Source organism: Penaeus monodon, chromosome 18 (assembly GCF_015228065.2).
Source record: "Penaeus monodon isolate SGIC_2016 chromosome 18, NSTDA_Pmon_1, whole genome shotgun sequence".
Taxonomy (NCBI): domain Eukaryota; kingdom Metazoa; phylum Arthropoda; class Malacostraca; order Decapoda; family Penaeidae; genus Penaeus; species Penaeus monodon.
In genome coordinates, this window is record NC_051403.1 from 19,275,777 (window position 1) to 19,282,333 (window position 6,557).

The 6,557-nt window shown below is 41.9% G+C and overlaps 2 non-coding genes across 2 annotated transcripts; one reads left to right on the plus strand and one right to left on the minus strand.

The window, feature by feature from the left end:
- Positions 1–2,464: 2,464 nt before the first annotated feature.
- Trnas-cga lies at positions 2,465–2,546 on the plus strand. The gene has a single exon. It is a non-coding gene; the product is annotated as a tRNA-Ser (tRNA).
- Positions 2,547–3,825: 1,279 nt separating this feature from the next.
- On the minus strand, positions 3,826–3,907 carry Trnas-uga. Its single transcript has one exon. It is a non-coding gene; the product is annotated as a tRNA-Ser (tRNA).
- Between the last annotated feature and the right edge of the window lie 2,650 nt (positions 3,908–6,557).

The window sequence follows — 6,557 nt, forward strand, 5'->3', positions numbered from 1 at the left end:
CATTCCATTTTTGTTTATTTTCTTCCTGTCCCTTCTCTCTCTCTCTCTCTCCTTCTCTCTCTCTCTAGTTTTTGGCTCTTCCCTTCCCGTGGCCTCTCATTTTATCTACCTGTTATTCCTTCTTCCCACTTCTCTATTTCTCTCTTTGTTTACGGCCCTCTCCCCTTTCCTTCCCTTCCTTCTTCAAGCCACAATTCTCCCTCTTTCTTTCTTCCTCTCCCTCCATCATCCCCTTTTCCTTCCATCTCTCCCTCCCATTTTCCTCTCCCCTCTCCCTTTCTCTCTTTCTGTCGTTCCAACTCGGCGAAGCATAAACGCAAAAGTATTTCCAAGCGATTAACTGATTTGATAAAAGAAATCACTGGTTAGGGGGAATGAGCATCGGTTGCCGGTTCACCCGTTTCCCCGAACTCGTTTTAAGAAATAAACTACGCGTCAAAAATCCGCAACTCATACAGCGGGGAAATATGTGTTCTCTATTATCACCTCGCTCTTATGATGCACTACGTATAAGCAGATTGTAAAAAAAAAGAACTCCAAAAATAAAGGAGAACAAAAAATTGAAGGTTAAAGATATTCAAGGAACCGGTAAACGACTTGGCAACTCGACTGACAAGCATGGAACATTTAGCATAAGGAGTCGCAGAGATTATCAGTTACGGTTGAAAATCCCATTACGATCCACGCACAATCTGGTCCTTATGGTTTCGCGCGGAACAGGACGGGGCGCGTGTATGTGTATTTGTTTGTCCTTAACGAAGCTTATATGTACCGCCTCCTTGAGCATCTTGAGCAAGCGGGAAGAGAAGATTGCAAAACGCTTTTGTGTAAATTTTGCCCCTTTCAATTGTGCCTTTTTCTCTTCTTCCTTTGCTTCAATGCCAATGGGTTTGTGGTAAATTTAAGGTGAATTTACTAAACCTTGCGTCTTATACATGCGGGTTTATAAAAGCATATCATATTGGATATAATAGAAACGCATAAATATATAACATTAAACATACACACAGTATGCGCACAAACTAACTGTCATCATTCTCAAGAAGATAATGCCTCTGATTACCATTACAACACACTGCAACCAATAATGACAACATAATGTACATATAGAGTAACAACATATACATATATATGTGCGCAGACACGCAAAATAGACTAAGAGATGGGGAAAGTACGAGAAAGGGAGAAGGAAGGGGAGAGGGAAGAGGAAAGAGGGAAGGAGAGTGAGAGCAAGAGAGCGGTTTGAATTCATATCAATTTATTCACTCAATACAAAGCAATTTCCATTGCACAAGGTTCAACAAATGCGCATATAGTGGTCTGTCAATCATGCTTCAGTAATCATATCTCGGGTCGATTTTCTTTACTTTTCTTCATTTGTTATGCTTGAACCTGTATTATATTTAACAGTATTCAATTCTTCAGTGTTTGTATGACACGGATTCACAATGTCCTTCAACCTTGCCGAAATGCCTGCAAACAAAATAGGCTTTCTTATCTTCTGCGTCTTTCTCTTCCTACGTTCCACCTTTTCTCCTCTTGGCTCTTTCCTTCCGCTCATGAACGAGGTGACAATTCCGTAAATAAAGCTGGACTAATTTGTTCCAGTTATTTATTCTTTGTCCGTGGTGCTGTGGGCACACAAAATCCACGTGACTGGGGGGGGGGGGGACATCAGTAGAGCTTAATTAGTGATGAATATCCACTCGTTTTATTTTTCAACTTCCGAACTTTATTTCAACTTTTTTGCTGTTTGCCAATGCATGTTTGCGTTTGTTGTGGGCTTTTAGGTAGGTATATACTTGTTTTATTTTTAAACTTTATTTTCAACTTTAAGTCCCCTTTTTTACCGTTTGTTAATGCAAGTCTGCGTTCATTGTGTGGTTCTAGATAGATGCTTGATGCAAATGTTTAAGCACATTTCCTCCTGCGTTGGCACTGAATCTCTAATTGAAACCACGAAAATCTGTTTGATCTGCGTTCGTTTGCATATTCCTGCTTGAATATGCACGGACTGTGTAACATAAAGAAGAAAATTCTGAACCTGCAGTTGAGCTAACGAATATGTACATAATACATGTTAATAAACATCCACGTTCGTTGACATTGTATCTTTAATGCGTTCCCTTTCAGTGTTCGCTCAAATGAATGATGTAATGAGAACATTGCTGCCACGCTCATGCATATGCAAATAAAGTCTGCAAATGACAAGAGCGATTCTGTGATTATTATTTCAGAATTCACCGATCGCATATTTTTTAAACAGTGCAGCTTTAACCAACCAAAAATGTTGTACAAGCCGTTGAATTTTCGAGTTGAAGACCTCTCCTGGGCTTTAGTGTTTAGAAACTGATCGTCCGGCTGCAATTACTGACATTAATGGCAGTATAATTACCCGGAAAATGAATAATAAACTTGTATTAACGATAATATATTTCCGTAGCAGATCCTATGTCTGTCTATAGCTGTGGTGTCCGAGTGGTTAAGGAGATGGACTCGAAATCCATTGGGCTCTGCCCGCACAGGTTCGAATCCTGTCCACAGCGTAAATTTTCTGTTCACTCTAATTAACAGCGTGAGCTCAGGGTTACTAATGAGCTCTGCGAGTGTAGGTGTGAACGAACGGATGATGAAAATTCCTTGCGTACGAAAACGAAAGACACAAAAGCTTGAGTGAAAGATGTGGATGGTGCTCCCGCGAGGCAATAGATGGCAGCACGCGTCCAATGCTCACCAACATATGCACGCACGCACAGCCGCACACGCGCGCGCATACTCGCCTCGCCCACGGACACACTCCGCGTTCACTATCGAACACCAGCGAGTAAAATGCTCGCTATTCATGCGTTTATCTCTGGGGATTGGAGGGGGAGAGGTGGTGGGGTGGTGGGGGGGGGGTCCTGATTTATGGGGAAAACAGTCATTAGAAGAGATTTTCCGCTCTGTTTATTCTGAGCGAAGTCAGAACTCGAAATAAGAGATATCTCCGTGACAAATTTTAATACAAAACTCGGAAGAAAATATTCGAAAAAAAATCAACCTCGTTCTAGTATCAAAACCGACCATCTTTCACCCCCCCTCCCCCACCTATCTTCCTCTCTTCCCCTCCCTCCCCCTCCAACATCCCCACCCACATCCGCCCGCGTCCTTGTTTGGGCACGGAAGATAATACACTTGATTTATTATTATCACATAATTTTATACTCTATCATTTATGGCCACGTCAGCGGCGACTACAGCGGCGTGGTCACAGAGCTGATCCCGGCGCATCGATCGCCGGGTTACAAGCGCCCTTCCGCCACGGCGCCGTAAGAGCGAGAATCGGCTTTCCGATCGCTACGTCATTTAGGGCCGTTTTTAGCGAAGGAGGGAAACGGGGATGATTTCTTTATGATTTTTATGAGGTGTGGAATAACAAACAGACGAGGGGGGGAGCGACAAAGGCCGATAAACCACAGGAAGAGGAGGGGGACGTGATAAACTGCGTGGATACATCGTAACGCACGGGTTCTACGTTCACAGCGACGTTACGTCATTATCGAAACACTAACACATAATTAGAGGTATTGCTTCCCACCCGTGACTTTCAAAAAACAAAAAAACAATCGTACAAGTCAACCAAACCACAAAACTCTGTCTCTCATCTGAAGTTTGAACTCTCCACCCCCTAAATCTCACAGACTCAGAAAACACACCTCGTAATACAATACAATTAACGCAACTTTCGTAAGCTACGCAATTCCTTTAAAACCGAAAAAACAACAACCACCACCAACGAACAAGAAAACAGAAAACACCAAAAAAAAAAGAAAAAAAAAAAATATGCGCTGCGGACAGGATTCGAACCTGTGCGGGCAGAGCCCAATGGATTTCAAGTCCATCTCCTTAACCACTCGGACACCGCAGCCGGGTAGAGACGAGGGGAATCCGTAACAATATAAACTATATAGAAAAAGAAAATTCTTCTGTACAACTAACTCCTTTCTCTCGTGAATCTTCATGTAAGATAGCGTGAATATGCCATACTTTTATGGAAGAAGGTTGGGGAATAAGAACGTTAAGACCAGATACTGTACATCTAAGACAACTATACACGTATGTTATTGAAGGAGAAAATACACACGTCTACGGAACATCGCGCACGGGAATTCGCACGAAAATGGCCAGCGCTCCTTGGCTATTTTTATGTTTTAACTTTACTGCAAATGTGCCTTTTCTCTTTATGTTATATATATTCTTTTTTCCTACCGCTTCCCCGTTACACTACATTCTGTAATTTTATGATTAAACTGGGAGTAAAGATGAAATTAATTGCTAAATGGTAAAAAATATAGTTTGTCGTCATTTCTATCATTCTCTTTCTCGTACCATAATATTTAACTAATTTTCTCTTCAGAATAAATATGACAATAACAGAAAAGAAAAAAAAAATCAGGAATTTCCTGTCGCTAAGTTGCTCTTCATTTTACTAATCAAAATATAAGTTAGGATTCTTTCACTAATGACTTAAATGATGATTTTCCTTTACAAAGAACACGATGTGGCTGTTTATAAAATATATCACCAGACATACTATACATACTATGTACTTCGATACGTGTGTGTGTGTGTGTGTGTGTGTGTGTGTGTGTGTGTGTGTGTGTGTGTGTGTGTGTGTGTGTGTGTGTGTGTGTGTGTGTGTGTGTGTGGTGAGTGAGTGAATATACTGGAGCTAACTTTTGACCTAGAAAGAGCGATGAAAGATCCCTTCAAGCTAGGTTAATATCTCCATTTAAACCGGCCTATCATCAAGAACTCTGATTTAATAATGATTCTTAAGAACTGAGCAATGTTAGCTCCACGGAGACTACATGGAATTGGGAACTCCTATACAACAGCTTTGCAAAATGGGCCTTTAAATGATCATTACAACTTAAAAGTTAGATTATTCCTTTGACATTTATCTTTAACATCTGAATCAAGAGACAGAGAGAGAAAAAAAGATATTCAAATGAAACAAAATTCCAGATAATCCCGACCAGTTATTGAAAAAAAGGAAAATAAAAATGTATAAAAAAATAGACAAATAAACTCCCTTTTCAAACGGCCATCAAACCAAAGGGAAGTTTGATTCTCAATAAAGTGACATACCTAACCGCCCTGTGTCCTGCTTTTTCTTAGAAGGGAAATGGAAGTTGCACTCGACTGAACGCTCAAAGTCATTAAAATCGATTTCGTTGTTGTTCATCGAATATCATCAGCTGGTTCGTGGAAGAAGAGGCAGATAAAGGAAATGACACAGGAGGATATGAATAAGAGGAAGAGGAAGAAGGCGAAGTAGAAAGAGAAGAATGAGACGTAGTAGAATTTGGAGGAGGAGGAAAAAGACGATGAGATGAGGAGGAGGAAGAACGCGATCAAGGAGAGGAAGAAGATAAGGAAGGAAAAGGAGGGGAGGAATAGAATATGGAGGCGACTATGGAGGAGTGGGAGTGGGAGTGGAAAGAAAGAGGAAGAAAAGGATATGGAGATGGAGAAAACGGAGGGGAAAAAATGAAAAAAAGTAGAAGGCGGCGAAGGTGAAGGAGAGGAGGAGGAGGAGGAGGAGGAGGAGGAGGAGGAGGAGGAGGAGGAGGAGGAGGAGGAGGAGGAGGAGGAGGAGGGGGGGGAGTGGAAGAGACGGAAACGAAGGAGACAAGAGAAAGAAAGAGAAAGAGAGAGAGAACGAAAAAGAAGGTATTTAGGCTACTACGATCTCATGACAATGAACACGACCCATACAACCGAAAGCAACGTAAAATAACACATGACACGCAACTAAGCAACAAAATCAGACACACACACATGCAGACAGAGAGAGAGAGGGTACGAGGGGGTGGGGGTTAAGAGGAGGGTAGGAGGGTACGGGGGGGGTAGGTAGGAGGTTGGAAGGAGGGTACGGGGGGGGGGGTAGGATTTGGTAGGAGGTAGGTAGGAAGGGAGTGGGAAGGAAGGGGGATGAAAACCTCGTTATATTCAGTATCAACTTATCTGCTCGGGCTGTGGGGCAGATCGGAAATGGAGGCACGTGCCAGATCGGTGGCGACGCTGCCCATAAACATGGAGATGAGATATGGAAAATGCGAACAATGGCAGGGAGGAGGAGGGGAGGGAGTGGGGGAGAGGGAGGGAGTAGGGGGAGGGAAGGAGGGAGGAGGGGAGGAGTGAAAGATATATATTTATATATATATATAATATACATACATACATACATACATACACACACACACACACACACAAGAGAGAGAGAGAGAGAGAGAGAGAGAGAGAGAGAGAGAGAGAGAGGAGAGAGAGAGAGAGAGGAGAGAGAGAGAGAGAAGAGAGAGAAGAGAGAGAGAGAGAGAGAGAGAGATTTCCCAGAAAAACTGTATAATAGTCGATTTTTTTTATTTTATTTTTTTTATCTTTTTACATATATCTTATTATGAATGAACAGATTATCCGGTTTAAACCTATGCCAGGGTTAACACCCGAGTTTAAACGTTTAACGGATTTTTGTAGACCTTACTGGGAAAAAATACATATATACGATAGATTAC